At 47.8% G+C, this 21,553-nt stretch overlaps 1 protein-coding gene across 6 annotated transcripts in view; it reads right to left on the minus strand.

Moving 5' to 3' along the window:
• The window catches only part of GluClalpha (glycine receptor alpha 1), a 381,181-nt gene that overhangs the window by 200,073 nt on the left and 159,555 nt on the right, over positions 1-21,553 (minus strand). For all 6 annotated transcript variants that reach the window (XM_075693269.1, XM_075693265.1, XM_075693264.1 and 3 more), the window contains one exon: positions 8,223-8,430. The gene's annotated coding sequence lies outside the window, so the exon portion shown is untranslated. The remainder of the gene's footprint in view (positions 1-8,222; positions 8,431-21,553) is intronic.

Raw genomic sequence — 21,553 nt, forward strand, 5'->3', positions numbered from 1 at the left:
ATTAATCGCGGAACAATGCCTTGACAAAGGCCTTTCAAGGATGGCGCCTTCGGTCGCCCCCACACCTGTATGGGTGAGCCGTTTGTGGTGGCGACGTAAAGCGTTGGCGATGATCGATATACCTGGAGATATGGAGGCCGGACCGCAAGGGCGGACTATAAGTGGCGACCTTTCCTTGGTAACGGACACCTAAGGATGGGATGAAAATGAGCTGAACGAACGAGTAACTCATGAGGAGGTCATTGGATGCAATATCTAAAAAGCAAAAGAACAACAGTTGGAAGGTATAGACTACGGCATAGACTGGCCGTGCCCAGTTTGTTGTCGAAGTTTCCCCATCAGAATGCTGTGCGCAGAAGCGGACGGCCCACTCTACTTATTTTTCTTTCTCATTCCATCGGCACGACGCTGCGCCAGTTATGCAACGATATGCCATTTAGACCTCCACATGCCTATACTGCTTACACCTAAGTGTAAATTGGAGTGTAATCATGCGAACACTTGTAGTGGAGGGGTATAAAACCTTTGCCAAAGTCTTCATACCACAACATTAGTCTTAGCCTTCCCTCTTTCAAATGAAAAGAGGTAAGGTGTTCACCTAAAAACAGCACAAAAAGACAAGAAAAAAATAAGAACGGTCGTTGCACTACCGCGTTTGTCATTCCACTCATACTAAAAAAAAAAACAAAAAACAATTGCTGCTTGCTGCATATTGAGGTACATCAAGCTCGAACGCATGGCAGAAGACATGCTGCCATCGATGGAAGTGCATAAGCTGACACTGCCCTCTTCTTGTTACCTGTGTTCAGATGACGGAGAGATAAAGAACAAACTTTGAGAGCCCGTTTCCTAAAAAAAAAAAAGGTATATTGCATGGAGACAGCAAAAAAAAAGTAAGAACAAGTAAAAAGAGACAAGATAAACTTGCAGCAGAGCCAATGAGTTGGAATCTATATACGTATAGCGAAGCTTTGCGTGATTGCATAAAGAGTCCACACACGAGTTTTCAATTCCACTAGAATTACACGAGAATTGAATGTACGCACAAAGCGATACGAAGCCCTCATTCAGCCATGGTAGAGCGGCTAATGCAATGCCATCGCCACTGCCGTGCATGCGCGGAGGCAGGCACCATCTGGTGGCGGTGCATGGTACCAAGCGGCACGCAAGGCGCTTGTCCTCCGCTGTGATTGGTTGGCCTATTCGGTTAGAGAACAACGAGGCCGCAGTACCCACGGTCACAAAACCAGGCGAGATTCGCAAAAAGAAAAGCTTCGCTTTTGAAAAAAAGTTGGCCGAACAGGTCACTCCACTTCCATCACTCCAGCTAAATGCTTTACTGTTTCGAGAGCGTCTTTTATCCAGCACGCCTCTATTTTCTTTCTTGTTTCAAGTGCTTCAACCTCGCTTTTTTCAATTTTTACTTCCACTTGATCTTCTTTTCTTCGTTGCTCCTTCTAAGAATCCCACCATCCCTCTTCTTTCAGCTTCCCTTAGCCTTAACTCGGCGAGCCGGGCTCCTAATCTTCAGGAGCGTTCCGATTTCCTCGGAGTGACGAATGTCAGGCCGTCGAAGGTTGCAGCGGTGGCGCCGGAAATGAGCACTAACGGATTATTAAATTTCGGCGCCATTAGGGGAGCGCGGAGAAAGGAGGAAGGAAAGGAGAAGGAATGTTTCCTGCATCTTCCCTTCACCTGAACCGTGCTCCCTACGGGGCTGCGAGAAGCGTCTCCTTCTCTCCGCAACCGCTACTCTCGCCCTCTTTCCAACTCCATGAAGATTCTCCTCGGCTTGTCCTTCTCTCCCTGCGCCCTCTTTGAGGCTAGAATCTCGGTTCCGCAGTTCGGTGCATCATTCATTATGTTGGGTGTGACTGAATAGAGTGTCGCAGTTAGTGGCGGCCAAGTGGCTATTGCGTTCTGCAGCTGAGCATTAGGTTGTGAGCTCGATTTCTGGCCGCAGTGGCCGCATTTTGACGGGGGCGAAATGCAAGAAGCACTCGTGTGCTTAGATTTGCGCGCACGTTAAAGAACCCTTTCCCTTTCCTGTTAACTGTGTATATGTGTTCAAAACAAATAATAATAATAATAATAATAATAATAATAATAATAATAATAATAATAATAATAATAATAATAATAATAATAATAATTCCCTACTGCAGGGCAGCAGACAGGGTGTAATCTTTATTAACCTCCTTGGCTTTCCTTCTCTCTCTTGGAGCGCTCTGAGAGCCAAAGGTGCTATCTTGTAGATGGAGTTATACGATGTTGCGCTTTTAGGAAGCAGTAAATGAAGTTACATGTGTTAACAAATGAAGTTAAGATAACTTGACGTGGACACAAAATTGACCATGCAGCGAAGTAAGCGCAGATCTTAGGCTGAAACAAGCCCTTTATAAGTGCTCGTTTTTGAAGATGCCCGACCTGCCGTGGTTGCTCAGTGGCTATGGTGTTGGGCTGCTGAGCACGAGGTCGCGGGATCGAATACCGGCCACGGCGGCCACATTTCGGTGGGGGCGAAATGCGAAAACACCCATGTACTTAGATTTAGGTGCAGGTTAAAGAACCCAAGGTAGTCGACATTTCCGGAGTCCTCCAATACGGCGTGCCTCATAATCAAAAGGTGGTTTCGGCACGTAAAACCCCATAATTTAATTTTAATTTAAAGATGCCCGTTACAGCAAGGAGACCGTTTAGGTGGTTGAGGAGAGCGAGCGAAGGCTAATAGGAGCACTAAAACAGTTCCCGATGGTTGATGACGAACTTTCCTTGGGAAGCAAAATTCTTCCCATTGTAGCCGCCGTATTTCTATGTAATGACCTCCCGTAAGAGACGGTTCCAGCATTCCAAGTGCATCGCCCACGCTGCTCCCCCACTTGGCAGCGTGCGATTCGTTCTAATAGGACCTCACGCTAGCGAAAAGTCCGCCTCATGTCAGTTTTTCTTGCGCTAAGAGAACAAAATGAGCAATAACATTACAAAACTGGGAGCAGATTGCGTGTCGTCGCTTGCTCCGAGAAAGAAAGACGAGTTGTTATATGAATTGATCAACCGATTGATGGATTTATTGATTGATTGGTTGCACCAGCCGGTTAAATTGCACGTTCTTGATATCGTGCTGAATGTACGTACCATTTCGTCGGCGTCTGCTCCGTATGATGTTGCTTGAGGTTCTGGTTTTTAGTTCATTAGCTTGTGACGTGCCTAGACTTTATCTGGTATTGGTTACTGTTAGTTGGTGCGCCGCCTTTGGTTAGTTGTCGGCGAACGCTTGTGACATCGCTCACCCTCTATGATGTGACAACGAGTAGGCGGTGCCTTGCTTTGGTGCGAACATTTTATTAATAATTAGTATGTTAGTAAAACAAGTATGCTAACTTCAATGCCGGAACTGAAGAGTAAAGAGCAGTATACTATTGGCTAAAGAAGACTCAGAAGAAGAAAGGTCAAACTTGCTTATATTAATACATTATTACTATGGAAATGCAATATCGGAAATGTCACTCTTCGTTTGGCAGGAGTATTGGTAATACAAATAGTATGCAGAGACGAAGTGCAGGTGGCGACGCCACTTGGAACTTCCCGTACTAACTCTATTCCACGTCCAAATTCTAACAGTCTCTGCTTGGGTGTAGGTAGCTGCGTATCAGTAAGGAAGCGCCACATTGGATTGTAATGGAACCAGATGCTTATCACAGCAAGTTTGGATAATATTTTATCTTAACATGGTCAAAAGAAATAAGAAAACAAAAAGGCTTTCAGAAATCGTGACGCTACATCGATGCGGATTTGACGCGAACGTTCTGGAATAACACAACAGCAGTACATGTTGATCTACTGCGCCCCCCCCCCCCCCATATTTAGCCTCCTTTTAAATAAAATGCGTACAGAACGACAATATAAAGTGACAAATTGCTTGAAACTTGTTGCGATGCAATCGTAGAACGCGCCAAGCCTCGGTATATGCCGAAGCCCTCCACATAACCGCTGAAATTGTGACGACAAAGTTTTGTCCGACTAGTGCGCATCACAGCGCTCGTTAGGGGGCTCGCAAAAGGTTATTGTCTCGCAGAACGCCCCACGTTGCGCTCAACTATACCAAAACTACTTGCGCCAAGGTGGACGCACTGCCCATGCCGTTACATCTGCCGTCCAAGCGCCCAACTCCCTCATTCTTCTTTTGGTTTTTCCTGCACCGAACTGCGAAAGAGAAGACAGCAGCTTTGTGTCGCCGCCGCGAGAGGAGACAGAATCGATGCCGAGCTGCGGGAGTTCCGTTAACGACGCAGTTCTCCGATGGCCCGACCGTGAGCGGCGGTGTCCGCGGCGACGGACGTCCATGCGCCGGCTGCGGACCCGAAGATGCCCGATCGGACAGTTTCGTCACTTCTCTTCGTCCGCCTTGCTGCGCGTTTATTTGTCTTTGTTTTCTTTCTTCCTTACCCTTCCGTCCCCGTCTTTATCCTCGCTATCGCGGCATCGATAACGCGGATCCTGTTGAAAGGTTTCGAGAAGAAACTCTTGATGGAGGTGGAGTAACGAAGAGAAAGTTTTGGGCGCTGACGACCACGAGCCTTGCTCTTTCTCTTTCTTTTTCCTTTTCCTCTTTTACACTTCAAGCCTTTGGTTTCTCCCAGTCGTTAAAGATTTGGAAGTTCCGCACGTCTGCTGCAATAGCGCCCTGCTGTGGTGGTACTCGACAGTTTCTTCCGTGAGTGTTTTGATGCGCCCTGTAATTGACCCCCCGAGCTCCGAAGCAGCCGCATCCGAAACTTTAGAAAGTGCTGCTCTCCTGCTATTGTCTCAGAAGGAGAAATGTTGGAGAAGTTCTGCCGGAAGAACGAGATATACCAGTATTGTTTATACCGGCTCAAAAGGGTGCGCTGTCTCAAAAGCGAAGGGAACTGTGCACCGATCCTAATACAGTGTTTACAGCGTCTAACTGACGTTCTAATTGAAAGATAAACATTTCGAACAAAAACCGGTCACATGACAGAAAATTCATCTTTAAATGAGATTTGTATTAGTTCAGGCCTTCAGTCGTGTAGCTTGTAACTTTCTGACGCGTGCTCGTACCAATTTACAGCTATTATCGGTTGCGGCTGCTTCGTTCAACCATAATATTAGGCTGTTTCACAACCAGAGTAGCTGACTGTAGAACCTTTAGACGCATCCTTTACGAGTGCTTTCAACATTCCAAGCAATGATTTCAGGATTGCAGCCTAATGAGCACAAGGCTGAAATGTTTTGCACTGATGCCGCAAGTTACGTACGGTAGGTATTCTCGCCGAAAGTTAGTTGAAGACCCTGGGAAATAACACTTATACGCTGAAAGCATTACCAGATTGTTTCAAAGATAGAACTCAATATTCTCGTAATGGTTACACGTTCTCTCGAAACTGTAACACACAGATTACGCATAAGCATAGCATTCACAAAGCGTCTTTCTTTCTTTCTTTCTTTCTTTCTTTCTTTCTTTCTTTCTTTCTTTCTTTCTTTCTTTCTTTCTTTCTTTCTTTCTTTCTTTCTTTCTTTCTTTCTTTCTTTCTTTCTTTCTTTCTTTCTTTCTTTCTTTCTTTCTTTCTTTCTTTCTTTCTTTCTTTCTTTCTTTCTTTCTTTCTTTCTTTCTTTCTTTCTTTCTTTCTTTCTTTCTTTCTTTCTTTCTTTCTTTCTTTCTTTCTTTCTTTCTTTCTTTCTTTCTTTCTTTCTTTCTTTCTTTCTTTCTTTCTTTCTTTCTTACACAGAACAGAACGAACCGCACGTGTGGTGTTCTCTAGCTCGGAATCAGATGAATATATTCAACACGTCTTGCTGTACTGCGTTATTTATACTCAGCATCGAAAAAAAAAAGTTACGAGATAAATTGTATGCTCTGGACAAACGGCCACTCTCACTGGGGAAAATATTGGGGCCATACGCAGCAACTAAAGTGCAAAAGTGCGCACTTAACACCGTTAAAGAATTTTTAGAAGTGACAAGAATATCAGATAATTACTAGAGCGTTGTAATTATATTCTGTGGCTATGCACCAGAGTTTAAGCTTTTGCGAACTGTCCTCGATCTTGACTTCATTACAACCTGTGGAGTAGCTAGCCTTGTATATATTGTATTGTATTGTATTGTATTGTAGACCACAATAATTACATGCGACGATATACTGGCTACATTCTCATTTGCCCTTGCTCTGCAAATTCTGTGTTGTGACGTGTCACGCGCGAACTTGAACTGTATATATATAGACCTATATTTACCTTTTGTGTTGCTATAATATTCCTTTTTTTGTGTCTGTTTTAGCCGGCTTACCTTTGTTACATTCTGTCTGTCCTTATAGCTCGTTTGTTCGTTCTTGACGGCCAGTTTCTTAATATTAATGTTTGCCAGAAAGACAAGACACAGCGGGTATCAGACATCATGGGCACGACCTTAAACGTTAAATGAGAGGAAAGCATGTAAGCTTGTGCGATGGAGGACGTTCCTTATATTTGAAAAAAAAAGAAATAGAAAACATATATTTTAGAATGAAAATAGGGAGCAGTACATCAATTACTGAGTGCCTCATTACATTATCGATAGAAAACTAACGGGCGCATTGGGATCAAGAAAGGCTTTACCGCGGCTCTATCCTCCATAAGAGCGTTACAGCGCTGCGACGGGACACAGCTAGCGTTATAGGGCAAAACAACGCAGCAAACATTGCACTCGTAATGCGAAAGCACACTCTATACCGTAATCGATTACCCTCGCGAGATTACGAGAAAGAAAGAAAAAAGAGTGCGCGAAAAGAGGGAGAGTGGCTGAAAGTGAAGGCAGAAGAAATAACAAACAAGCTGCGGCCAAGAAACACACATAAAGAAAAAGAAAGTCACGTAGGGAAAACACGGAGCGTTCGAGAGCAAACACTGTCGCTGGCCGACGGCTTTCACGCAGTCGTGGCGCAATATAGCATGAACACAGATTGATCACGACACCGAAACCCTAACTCGATCGGCTTCAGAAACTGTGAACGCCTTTATGCTTCGCCATCCGTAAGTGCCAAGCCGGTCGGTGTGTACTCTGCTTTCGCTTAGCGTGGGCCTCATTACGCTTCGTTTTCTTTCTACTTATCTCTTATTTCTATTTAATCCTGGATTTTCTCTTTTCTGTAGTTTAGTCAGTGTTATCATGATGCACGAGCCATCAGTGTAAAGGAAGGCGTTGGTCGACATAAGCATGCCGGCTTGTTACTTTTTAACCGTTCTCCCGTACATGTTTCATTCGCAGACAGAACCTTGCGCGCCCATTATTCAGCGGCACAACACAGTGTTGCTTGGATCGGTGGGCACACTAATGCAAATGCCCGTCCATAAAACGATGATGGCCCTTTATTACGAGACGCTTGTTCAAAGCTCACAGTGGCGCGACGAACAGCTGGCAAGGGGGACAATTAACGTTACTGCTTTGGAACTCGATAAAAAGACGCGAACTGCAAGGCAGCCGAAATCATTCTGCAACATCCGCGATGCTTTGCCGAACAGCAATATATTCTGGATTCGGAGGTGCAGACGTCCGTTAAATTTAAATAAAGCGCACGTCCGCACGTTACTGCAATCGTGCAGGTGTGTGGTCGTTTGGACGGTAACGGAGAATTCCAACTAGTTCTGACGTCTTTGTTCGTTGACGCGAATCCTCGATCACTAAGAAATAACGGACCATGCGCATTACACATGCCAGTGTAAATAAGGCTTCTAATTTGTTACACGCCACCGGAAAAAGTAACACAAAGGAAATGCGCTACGGCGTACGCTTCAAAGTGCAAGTTGGAAACGGAGCAACTGTGCGCTCAGCAAGGCGCTGAATGGGAGGCGCATCGCAGACACTAACCCATGTAAATGTCACTGTCGAGCTCGAAAAGTTTCCGTTCGACTCAGCCGGTATTCTTGACATAACGTGGAGGAATCGCACACTTCCGTGATGTCCCGGCCGTGTAAGTTTGATGCGCAACTATGTTATATAAACTCCGCAAGGGATATCTTATTTTCTTGTAGCGCAGGCAGAACAACAAGGACAACAGAAAGGCACATCTGACACACACAGCGCTGTGTGTGTCAGATGTCGTCCTTTCTGTCGTCCTCGCTCAGCTTGCGCTACAACAAAACAAGATATGCCGTACCAACAAGCCCCTACAGCTATCCTCCACAAGGGAGGCCCACGTAGGGTAAGGAGCCGCGTATAGCGCGTACCAGAGAAGTAGTTCATTGTTGTGGTGATCGTCGACGATGTGTGGGCCGGGGCGCGCGTCGTCTCCAGGGGGCCGATCTCGTTCCCGTGGAGTGGCCAGCGCGGCGCCTTGGGTTTCGCTCAGCGGCCTAGGTCAGGGCGCCGGGCTCGGGCGGTCTCACGTTGGCCCGTGCGGCAGTACCGCAGCCGGCGGTGTGGCTCCTCCTCCTCCTGCGGCCCACGAGGGAAGAAAAGCGCGAATCAATCAATCAATCAATCAATCAATATATTGTTAACTGCTACACATACATCAAAAGTTGCATAATGGACAACCTGGAACAATTCAGTGAGTTGTGGCAGGGGTCCGTAAGCTACGAAAGGTGAATATATATATATATATATATATATATATATATATATATATATATATATATATATATATATATATATGTATATATATATTACACAGACCCCATAAGTTTATTGAAATACGAATACAGCACTCAGCCATCTCTATTGTTACATCTGTATGCAGCGTCAGCAGCACGTTCTGTCCTAGCTCTGTCCGCGACTTTCTGTACGCCACCGCTCCAGGTGACGTATACATCCGCCCACGATTGCGCTTACCTTAATTACCTCTTCGTCCATTTTTACCGCCCTAATAGATCAACGGCTACAAATTCCGTATGTTCCATGCATTACGTGACCTGACCAAATCTACTTAGTAATCTTAATTAAAATAGAGCATCAGCTCCTCGCGTTTTCTCTCCCATCGATACGGCAGCGTTACTGCTGCTTCTCAGCGTTGCGCTTCTCATTCACTGGTCTATCGCTCATTGTGCCGCGCCCGTAACATACATATTTCAAGTCCACAAGGACCAAGCACTTAACAGGTGATAAGACAGTGAGAGAGATTCTGATATTCGATTAGATTCAAGCTCATTTATAAAGAAGCACATAGGGGAACGCGAATTTCCCGAAAAAGGCAAATAAGTTAGAAAAGCCCTCGACGTAAAGGCGGTCACAGTGCACACAAAATGCGGAAAGCTGGTTGGGCCACATTTTTGGTCACGAGCGATTTTGAAACGTTCGCAATGACACGGGATGTGCAGAACCATCGTTCTCCTCTGTCGCCTCTGCAGGTTCGCTTCACTACAAGGATACGCAAATGTGCGAAAGGCGTACAGAGACGCACTGCTCGCATTATGCACCACGCCTGAAATGTGGCGAAACGGTGAACATGCTGGCCTTTAAACCCACCGCGGAACAGAATTGCGCGGGTGCCTTAATATATTAGAATTCACTGCTTTGTGGTAGGGTGATATAACGTTGACAGCTGCGCCCACTGTGTACAGCGAATGATGGAACTGAATGTTATGCGGTACCTGTTACAATTATACAGCATCTCCCTTCTCTCTCTTCCCCTTCTCCCTTCCCCCAGCGTAGGGTAGCCAACCAAACTCCTGACTTGTTAATATCACTGCATTGCTTACATAGCCCCCCCCCCCCTCTCTCTCTCTTTGACTAGTACCGAGCGGGACATACGAGAGAAATTTTTCAGTTGTCGGAGTCGTTATTGATTGATATGAACGACGGATATCTGCAACTTTGTTGGGCATTTTCCTCGTAGCAAGATTTAAAAACAGCTTATGTAAGTATAAGTTGCCTCGCGACAAAAAAAAAAAAAAACGAATTGAAGACGCCTTTGTTTACGGTGAGCGAACCCAAAACGTTCAACGTGGTTTACTTCGTGTCATAGATGTTTTCGTGGAACAATCGCATCTCCAGCCTTGAACAGAAACGCACAAAACATTTCACCCTTAAATATAGGTTTCTCGCTTAAGCACGGAATGTGACACCTGCGGTGACGCTACGAAAAGATGAGCGATGCCACTACAGTCGTTTGGGGCAACGTCCACACGTTAGCGTGGGCGACAAGTAGGTGCGGTTTTGTACAGTGAATGTATTGTACACAATAACGTCTATTCAGTATTTCTTAGTGAGCACGTAAAATTAAATTTAAATGATTTCTTTCGTCGAGAACTCGTGAACAGTTTCATTTACTGTACATAAATGCGCTCGCCTTCGTAAAAAAAGAAAAAAAAAATATTTGTGAAACGCTTTAAAAAAATTTCGTTTTTACCGGTGTTCTAGCTAAATGTAGAATTTCTGCTGAGACGTTTCAGAACAGAATAGAACATCCACAAAAGAGCATAGATTACATTGGAAGTGCACGTATTTTTATTCGTTGTTAAATAACTATGCAACTAACATCGACGAAGAATAGATTCGAACAGCAGAAATAGCCGCAAGCTGGATCTGTGAACAAGTCTGTCCACAGGAAAAACAACTTGCTCCACTGAAAAAAAGGAAAAAAAAGCATCTTTGTTTACAGCCTTCCACGGCTGCACAAGAGCACTTTGTGCAAGACTGGCTCTCCATGCCTCTAGCAATGGCAGCACACTGCTACGCTTACGCGTATATGTACGCATATACGCGTACGACGACGGTGAACATTCGCCTGGCGTGCTCATATAATCGCTGTCGCAATAAAGCTCACATTGAGGGATCATCCCACGCTTTGGACGTTATGGTTGCAATAAAGGTGCGCTTTCACGCATTTCTAGCTTTCGATGTATCATTATTTTTTTTCTGCCAACTGCGCCGATATTAGTAGAAAGAACGGTTGGCCGGTTGTCCATCGCCCCAGAAGTCATGTTCACTCCCCTCTCTTGGAAATTGCGAACTTCCTTGCTAAAACCAATCCGCAATCCTACGCGGTTCATAGATTTCACCGAAAGCGTCATTTCCAGAAGAAGACTGGAGGCTGCATCGCGCCTGAGCTTTGTATATGAGCTATTCGGTGCGGCCTTCATGTTAACAAAAAAAAAAAAAAACGCAGAAGTTGACGTCAAAACTTTCCCGCTTCCCAGAGGTTAGAACTGCGAGCTATCGACGGTCAATTTACGAGGACGTTTACGCCTGAAGTGTGTACGTCATTCCTGTAAAGTTGCAAGGCGGACGAAGGACAGGGTACATGGACATGTTTATGACTATCGAACGGCAAACTATCGTTGGCCGAAGTTTTCCTTTCATCTCACCGAGCGTGCCCCAGGGCAAACAAACCTCAGCGGCGAAATGATGAACCTTTCGGGGCAACGCAATGCCGTCAGACTGGCCTAAAGCAGAGGAACACCGGCGCAAGGAGGCCGCCTCTTCGCGTCAGTGACCGCGAGCACAAAGAGAGTGCTATAGTCGGGAGAAGAGGATCACACGCTTCGATGGGCCCGCGATTGCATCGCGAATGAGAAACTCATCGACTCTCACTGCCAGAGAAGATAAACAGGACGGGGTGCCAATGTTGGGGGACAATATACAGAGAAACTCCGTATACGTTAAAGAGAGGCGGAAAACCAGCGTACCATAATGAGCAGTCTCACTTGCGCGCGCCCACATATAGACTAATCTAGAAGCACGTGGACTGCGTGAAAGGATTGAAAGAAAGAGAGAGAGAGAAGAAAAAGAAAGCAACGGAAGGGTGCGGGTGAGCAGAAGTTGAGAGACAGCGACGAACGGCCGCCACGAAACTGCGATGCAATAATCCGGCGCTGAAAGCGTATTAGGTCTAATCTCCGAGCGAGCGCGGACGACCTCGCGGTGAGCAGAGGGTTACAGCGGCGTCCGCACCCTACCGCAATCAGCTCTGTGGCAGAGAGACGAAGTGAGAGAGTCGAATGAAAAAAAAGAAACAGCCTAAAAGCGCTGACGACAGAAGAGAGACCTGGCGTGAGCGTCAGTTGAGCAGGAACGAACCTCAGGCACGCTCTTCTTGGGGGGTGGTGGAGGTGTAGGTTGGGGCGGGGGGGGGGACACTGTACTGCGTGCGGGAGGTGCTCTGGTGACTCGGCTGACCGCACCCACTCGCCTCTCCAACCATTGCGAGCAGCTTAGGACCGAGAAACGCGATGAGAGGAGCTGCGTCGCAGCCTCCTCGTCCTTTTCCTTTATTCTCTCCTTCTCGTTCCTTTGGTGCGGCAGCCTGGACCTTACAACTACAACAGAGGCAGTGCAAATATAGCGTGCTCGCGTGAGCACGAGACAGCCGTCGCCGGGGCGCCGGCGGCGGCTCCACAAGCTCTGGTCGGCAGCAGCAGCAGCAGCAGCAGCAGCAAGCATGCAAGCAAGCTCGAGAACTTGGCCTCAGCGCGGACGCCCGCGTGCGCTTACCGCGTCGGCGCGCGCTTCTCTCAAAGGGCGCGATCGTTTACATACACGGGCCGGCCAGGGGATCGGCAAACATTTGCCCCGGTTCACAAAAGGAGGCCGACCCTATATTGCTGGGGGCCGCGGAAGCGAAGCGATGCCGCCGAGCACCCCCCCCCCCCTCCCTCCTTGCCATTTGCGTTGCTAATCCCGCCTCAGACTGCCGCGCCAGCTCCTGGTGTTTTCCGTCAGGGGGCGCGCGCTCACGCTCGCACGAATGAACCACGCACGAACATACACAGAGAGACACAAGCGACGGTCGAAGTGCGGCGTACGGGGGCTCGGCTAGCCCGCGTTCGAAGAAAAGTTGCGCGGCTGCCGCGGCAAGGCCCCCGGATGAAGCCGGCGAGCGAGTACGGAAGGCTCCGAAGGCGAGAGCAGAGACGGCAAGAGCACTTTCCGGCCCGGCACCGGGGCGCTACAAAATAGAGGGTTTTAAAGGCTGCTGCCATCCAGGTATACGGCGAGAAAGGAGCGAACTATAGCTGCGGCTGAGCGAAGAGGAGAGCTCGGGGTCGGCACGGCGAGAACCCGGAAAGCGGGGGCGGTGCGCGTATGCATATCAGCGCCATCCCCCTTTCCTGCGCCCCCCCCCCCGCCCGCAATCTCCGTGCGCGGCCCATTTTGGTCGGTGCTTTTATATCGCGGGCTGCGAGAGCGCATGCAGGGCACCGCGGACCGCTTTCGATGCAAATGTGCGCAGCCCTTGGGCCGAGCCGCCTTTGCTGGCGCGTGTCCGCCGATGACGATGCGGCGGCCAGCCGGCGTTTTATTCGTCTTCGTCAGCCTGGAGAGGTCGGGTCGGCTGAGAGTGCACGATTGCCCAACTCGAAATGGAAAAAAAAACTGATTGAGCCTGGAAGGTAAACAAGGCAGATCCAGGCCGGCATTGAGGGGGCGGGAAAGGCAGCACTGCGTTGGACTCTCGGACGAGCTACTACGAGACGCGCTGCATATACAGTCGAAGCGCTCGACCGTGGACCATCACGCGGGACGTGAGACCAAAGTTTACACGCTCTTTCGACACCATTAGGCACCTATAAGTGAATGCGAAAGTAATGCCGTCGCAGCGCGTACCTTTACTAACGCGCCACAGGAAAGCGCATCGCAGTAATGCTTCAAGAGGAGAGTGGATTTATAACCATAATGTCGATGAAGGCATTTACACCAATAATATTAAAACAAGGCAACAAAGAAGGCACGAAGCAAGAGAAGAAAAAGAAAATGTGTGGAATTTGAAATCTAAGACAACAATTTGGTGAGAAGAAGTGAACCTATGACATCTGTCACATAGCTTGAAGCAAGGAAAATAAAGTGAAACAGGCTGAAAGTACACTGACCGGCAAAGGTTTACGTTACACTTTCCAGACATATGTGAATTTCTTCTTGGTCAAGGAACGGCATTTATAAATGATTTAGTGAATCACTGCGAAGATCTCGAGAAAAGAAATACAACTACTGCAGATTGAAATTTTGAATTCGAGTCGCCAGGGTCTCGGCAATCCAGCTTATTCCCAAATCCCATGTCCTTCAAACTTTCGTGCCCGACTGTGTTCCCTACCATTCGCAGCCGGCCTGCGCGCATCCTATAAAAGAAAAGAAAAAGAGAAGAAAAGAGAACAGCGCGAGCCCTCGTTTAAGATATTCAACGTGAGGCAGTCGCATCTTAGAATAAGAGATGCTGTCTTTCATGTACGCCGGCACATTAATACAGTGCGATGCGCTGGCGTATGGTCACTTACCATCGCAATGAAGTAAACACTGACCCTAGCTGAGGTGCCTCAATTATTATTCGTTCTTCTGCAGAGCATAATGTCGTAGGTTCGATCCCTGGGCGCGATGGGGCATTATAAGGGGGGGCCAAGTGCATTGAGAAAAAAAAAAAGATTTTCCAGTACCGAGCATGTTGTGCATGTTCAAATAATGCCAGGTTGTTAAAACTGATACGCAGTCCTTCGCAGCCACTACAGTATGTCTCATAGCAAAGCTGTGGCATGTAAAAAAAAAGACTCATGGATTATTAAGCAAATACGGCTACACAGATACATTTAGGGATTACTACACCAGAAAGCGGTACGACAGGCATAACAAGTTTTGTCGAGATTCACAACAAATCCGAATATTCCCGCAGTCCGAATATTCTACCCCGATTGTTTGTGCAAACTGTGACGGGATTTAGATTTTCTTTATCTCAGCTCCCAAGTGGCTTAAAATTTTCAGCGCTTTTTAGGGCTTAACGGAAACGTCGTCGCTGAACGAGATGCTTGCGTCTATACCTACGTCCGAACGCATAGAACTGTAGACGCGTTAAGCATTGAAAGTGCAGGCATTCGCCCGGGATATACCTTTGCAAATGGTCCCTGTTTCCTACTCGCCGTGTAGAATGTTCTAACGTCGATGTCCGCCTCTCTACCATCGCCAACGAAATAAAGCTCGGCGCACTTGCACTGTGAAACGTTTTAAAGCGTGAGAAAAATTGTCATTGCAAACGAAAAGAACCCAAAACAATAGGAAAGGCTGTATATGTAACTAAACACTCGCTAACCAATTCGTAGGTCCGCACTTCGAATATAAACCCTCGTGGCACTGACTGTAACTACTTTACAGCGGCAGTTGTTGTGGGGAGGCCCCCATCTTTAAAATCGGTTGATATGCTTTTTTTCTCCTTTAAACGTAAGTATAATTTATTCATTGTCAGTATGACGACACGATTATCACCATTACTCCAGAAGCTGCTACAGTTGCGCCCTACGGTGCCGTCATTCTACACTGTCATACAATGACACCCTAAACGCAGCTGGAAGTACGGCAACGTTGCAAAAAAAAAAAAAAAAGTATGTACGTATGTGCTAAATTTCTTATTTACCGAATATTTCCCACTGAAATGCGACTGAAGCCCGGTATTACTTTTTTTCGGGCGGCGCCCGACATGCTGCAAGCGACGGTTCCTCCTGACAATGCTTCGCAATCCGTTAGCACACTGCTGCGAAACCCAAGAACTATAGAGACACTCAATCTAAAGTTGATGGTGCACGAGAATACTTTGCCGCCATGCTGTGATATTTTGGTAATTTATATTTTAGATATAGGTGCTGCTATGTGAAAACAAATACAAAAAAAAAAAACCGCACCTTCAGGGAGTCTGCGAAGGAAAACTTGGTTGCTCAGAGCGTTTCACAAGCCTTGCAATTTTAGCGCCTAAGGGCGCAGCTGTCCAGCGGACAGGCAATCTCAAGCAGCTCACAGCGAAACATTGCTAAACGAAGCGTTGCTCGCAGCGTGGGCACTGCATGATCAAGCGCTGCAACACCTTTTAGGAGGCAACGTATAGAACAGTCTCGACCCTCCACAGCCTATATAACCATCGTCTCGGACGCACAGCTCTATACGTCAGGCCCGAGAGAGGGAAAGCGGAATAAAAGCGTTGACAGATCGCAGTTACAGAATGAACGTTTCCCGACGCGTCCGCTGCACCGCGCAGTGTGCAAAAAAAAAAAAAAATCAATAAAACAAGAACAAAACCGGCAAATCTCCGAGGGGCCCTGAAAGGTCATTTCTCACAAGGACCAGCGCAGCGGGCTGCGCCCCTCGCGGTGCTGGTCTTCCCGTTCCGTTTTTCGTCCTCTTTCCTTCCACAGCTTCATTTATTTTTTCTTGCTGTTCTACAGTTATTGGATGTCTTTACTCCCAATGGCACTCTCGATTTGGGTGATGGAGCCTGTTTCTTTTTCGAGCTCGCACGTCGTCTCCATTACGTTATGACTTTTCGTCGCTGCAGCTGCTGTTTCACGATGTTGAGCTTAATTTGAAGGCGTGAAGATTGTTGTATTATGTATCACGGGGGAATAAGGACGCGACACACGGGAAAAAGCAATTGTAGTCAGAAATGAGTAAAAACAAAAGGCTGCTGTAAAATTGCACTTGGAGCTTGTTGCGTTAAGGCATCAACAATCGCCAACCTGCGTAGTGAGATGCGGATTTAATTATGCTGTCGATATATATATGCACCCGGCTATCTTTTCACAATTTGCTGAATTGATGCCTTTTAATATTTCTTGCTACTTTTGATGGTCAACATGTCTCGCTCGCCATGCCTTGCATGCTGGCAGGTGGCATATTGCGCAATGACTTCATTGTCCCGTTTTCTTACGCGCTTTCAACTTTTCGCTTTCGTTTCGGAGCCTCACAGCCAGACGACGTCTCGTCTGGAGGACTGGTGGTATGTGAGCACATATTCAAATGGTACTGCCTGCATAATACCGGCGTCACACTGTCACGCGGTCACTTTCGATCGCGATTGAGTCCGGTCCGGATCGAAATTCTCGACTGCGACTGGCTCCATTCTTCAGATCGAGCAAACAAGCCTGTCGCGACCAAGAGCTTCAATACGGCTCAGGCTTGATCGCGATCAAAGGTGCGCCGTGTGACAACCGTATTACATATGCGTACTTCCATCCGAGCGTCATAAGTTCCACGCACGCACGCATGCACACACACACACACACGCACACACACACACACACAAACGCACGCACACACACAAACGCACGCACACACACACACGCGCGCGCACACGCGCATACATACATACATACATACATACATACATACATACATACATACATACATACATACATACATACATACATACATACATACATACATACATACATACATACATACATACATACATACATACATACATAAACACCTCATGCCACCAATAAAATACCTTATGCTAGAACACATGTCATGCTACTACTAACAAGGTCGTCACATCCATACTGCGGTGTGTCTGCAGGAACTGACTAATCTATGCATATAGCTGTGTGTATTCCATCAACAGGTGTTACTACATATCCCGCGAACTTCAACCATGAGGCTTACGCCCCCGCCACGGATATGGCAGCCTTGCGTGTAGCTCCCACTTACGTAGTCCTATAGTAGCCCGTGAGCTCCTGGTTTACCTTAGCACACTCACATCCTTAAAGTGGCTGCGCGCTAATGACGAGCTTATCATCGACACCAGCTCTTTGTACAGTGAAGATTCTGTTACGCTGAACTGTGCATAGCTTTGCAGTGGCTGCCCTCTCACTGTGGTGTATAGCAGACTATATACAACCGAGAGCGAGCCAAAGTATACGGAGATGTGACATATGTATACAGATGTGACGGAGCAGAGTAAGTGGCACAGGTGGCATCCCGTTGAATATTTAGTCGACGAACAGAGTTCCTCTTTAATAAAGGCGACATAACATGCCGCTGATATGATGCAACACGCAAGGCACCGCCGCTCGAGCGCTAGTCGCGACAACGGGTGCCGCACCGAAAGATGGCGCGTCGATGCAGTTCGGCACGCTTTCCCATGGTCCGTATACTTTTGCCCACGGCTGTACATAGCGACTTCGCAGCTGGTTCAGCACACAACTGCCGATACATTTCTGTATAGGAGCGACGCATCAGCTAACGTATTTGGTTTCGCATAGCGTGCGCCGTGCGTTCTCTGGAGCGACTAAAAAAATTGGAGGACGCTTAAAGTTCGCCTTCAAGAGTGAAACGCGATAGTGTTATCGCACCCCGTTCGCACCACCCACTCATTCGCTCGGCGTGCTCTTGAGTCACACAAAGACACGTGGTGAGCGCCGAGCAACGCAGCGTTCGGCGCGGCAACGAAACATGCGCCTGAGCAAGCGGAACGAACCAAAGAACTCGGTGTCTCGGAGGGAGAAACGATCTACGCGAGCCAAACGTCGTGATCGGCACGGACAGCCGGGCCGCGACGCGCCATGAAGGCGGACTCGATCATGGGGCTGACGCCTCGATGGTATCGTCCTCTATCTCTCTTGGAAGCACCACGCAGGCGCATGACTACTCGCCAGCAGCACGGCACATATCGCAGGGGACGCTTCCCCCCCCCCCCAGACGCGCTACGGCGCAGCGATCACGTCAGAGGCGTCCCGCTTCGGACGCTGCATCTAGGAATTGTGCTGTGAGCCGAAAGAGGAGCCGCGTCGCCTAAACACGATGGTTCGAGCGACGCACGCTGGAAGTTGGAAGGGGAGAGAGCGAGAAAACTTATTAAACGCATGGTATTGGGGCATCCTCACACCAGTCCCCGCACGGCCCCAATGCGCTCAAACGAGACGAAGGGGAGAAGCGGGCGAGTGGCGCGCCAGCTGTCGGGGCAGCGCCGTACATTGCGAGGAGGGGTTCTTCTGTGTTTGCCGCAAGATGGCTCTGCGTGTGTGCAAAGCGCAGAAGAAGTGTAGCGGAAACGTACTTCGCTACCCGTTTAACTGCGACTTCTGGAATTTACATGCTCACAATTCCCGATATACACCGCAGTATAACTTTCTACGGCACGTTTCTAAGGCAACACCGCACTCACTAGAGGCGCTTTTCTCGCGCTTTGAACCATGGAACTCATGGCTTAGTGGTAGCGTCTCCATCTCACACTCCGGAGACCCTGGTGCGATCCCACCCAGCCCATCTTGCAAGTTGTTTTTATTTATGAATTGCCTTCTGCCATTTTCGCTCACGGCCGACGCCGCCGACGCCGACGACACCGGCTTTTCTGCGACACGAGCTCCTTAACGCTGTCGCGTTAAAATAGCAGCACACGGACCTATTCGCAGTGACGATCTATCGTGCGAGTCTCGCACGCCGCGTGGTCTTAGCAAGCACGGTCGTGAATGTTGCAAATACAAAAAAAAACAAAAGATTGGGACAGTTTCGCCCAACGAGCGACGTATTGAAACCGATTGCAACGTTTAGCGTAGCGCACGAGATCCTCGCACGGTGTTCTAACCAAAGAGATTTAAAATATAAACGGTTCGGAAGTCCCATTTTATCCACCTCGATGAGACCAAAGGAAAACCATCGGCGTTCGTAGGGTCAAGTTCGTTGTTCCGCTCCGCTCAGACCAGTGCAAGCACCCCGGTTGTGGTGCGCTCACAGCTCCTCAGCAGGAACGTTGATGCGTGTGCCCTCAACACTCATGCCAGCGGAGGTAACGAAAACGCTGCCCTGGCTCCGACAGAGAAGACTATTGGGCAAAGCGTGATGATGCGCGTCCTGTTGGCTTCGTCGTTTTTACGAACAAATGCGCTGCGCGCCTCTAAGTTGAGCCTTCCCTTGCGGTACCGCGAGGGAAAGCTGAAATGCTATACCGGGACAGCACCACAGCAACGGTACCGACGGTGCGAACACGTGTCAAGTTTCTGTGTAATTAATATCGCAATAAAATCGCCAGTGTCGCGACTTTTATCCCGGTCCAGCTGACTGCATTATGATGGGTCAGAAAGCAGAAACCTCCCCATGCTGCTCTTTCAGTGCCCGTTAAAGAACGTTTTCTAACTTCTATAGATACATTACATTAAAGCGAACTTTTAGCTTTGACATTTATAGGCAGTTGCATAAATTCGATTTTATATGGGCACCCAATCCGGCATGATATGTGCTATTGTTGGCTTGCCTGGAGCGTAAATCCCAGCAGTCGAGATGTTTCGTAAGGGTACCGCCAGGGGAGCCCCTATGCCATTCCATACACTTTCACTGACGGGGAGAAGGAGAGCCAAAAGTAGAAAAAAATAGGAACTGTACCATTCATAAAACGTCGTGAGTGGACCACTTTAACCCCATGGAGCAATGTCAAGCACGTGTGAGGTGACACTAAACGTTGCCCTATCACAGTTTTCCTCGCCTGCAGCACGCCGTACAGCGTAACCAGGGCGTCCGTCATCGCTTGCCGATAACGGCTCTGCGTTGTGTGCACAGCTTCCCGCTTCTTCCTCTCCCTCCTCCCTAGTCCCTCTATCTCGCTTCCTTATATTGAAACCCTTCCGGACTGCTATTTATGGCCGTTTAACTTCAGCGTTCCGCAATTGGAACCGGTGCTTCCAAAGCCCTCTTTCTAAAAATTGTAGCCTCCCATAAAACCTCAACTCATCGTCCCCCCGCCTCCTTTCCCAACAGCCCCCCATCCCCGAGTCGTTTGTCTGCCCCTTAGCCCTGGGCACTCCGGCTTCGTTGCCTGCGTTCAAGCTATATCGCGGGTGTCTTCTTCGACGAGCTTCCTGCGGCCATTTCCGCCGCGCCTTGCGCAAGTTGTTGCCTGGTGGAGGTGGCGGTGGTCGTCGTATAGTCGTCCATTTACGCGAAAAAGGAGAAAGCCGTCGCCGCTGGAGGTGAAATGAAAACGTCGCTGCGAGACGACATCACCATTTGTCAACACATTAATTCTTTTTAGCTCTTTATTTTATCTTATATTTATTTTTCTTCTCTTTACCCAACCACGATCGTATTTTTGCTGCTTTGTTCTGCCGTTATAATACGGTGGATTGCAGGACATTTCCACCCTATACTGCAGCCTTCAGTATGGCTCGCTAGTCTTGCTTCCCACTCTTGTAAAGTATTATTGGGGCAACCGTTATGTATGTTGCCATTCACCATGTTATACATATTACAACACGTCGCCTCGCACCGAAATTGCCTGCAATCTGACCTTGTAAATTTCCCTCCAATCTACATTCTCTGTGGTTCCTGCCAAAAATAACCATAAATGCAACGCCACCAATGCTGCTAAGGTTTTTTAATGTGGGAGGATGCATGTAAATCTCTAAACGTGGTATTTTGCGCATTCATAAGGATTCTGTATTTGGTATGGCTCGGCAGTCTTGCTTTCCGCTGTCAAGCATAATTGGTGTAACCATTGTGTATGTTGCCATCAACATGTCATACATGTTACATGTCTCGCACCAAAATCGCCTGTAATCTGTTCTTGTCAATTTCCCTCCAATCTACATTATCTTTAGACCTTGCCAAATATGACCACAAATACAACACCATCAATGCTGCTAGGGTTACTTAGGGTGAGACGATACATGTGATCTTTAAACACGATACTGCGCGCATTCATAAGGTTCAACGCGAGAAATGGTCACGCATGGTTTCCCGATGTGGCTTCTTCGCAAATAAACAAGGCACAGGAAACGAACACGAAGGACGGAGCAGACACAACACAGGCGCTGCTGTCTACTTCTTCCTTCGTGTCCGTTTCTGGCACGCGGTTGCTTATTTGCCACCAATAAAT

Source organism: Dermacentor variabilis, chromosome 5 (assembly GCF_050947875.1).
Source record: "Dermacentor variabilis isolate Ectoservices chromosome 5, ASM5094787v1, whole genome shotgun sequence".
Taxonomy (NCBI): domain Eukaryota; kingdom Metazoa; phylum Arthropoda; class Arachnida; order Ixodida; family Ixodidae; genus Dermacentor; species Dermacentor variabilis.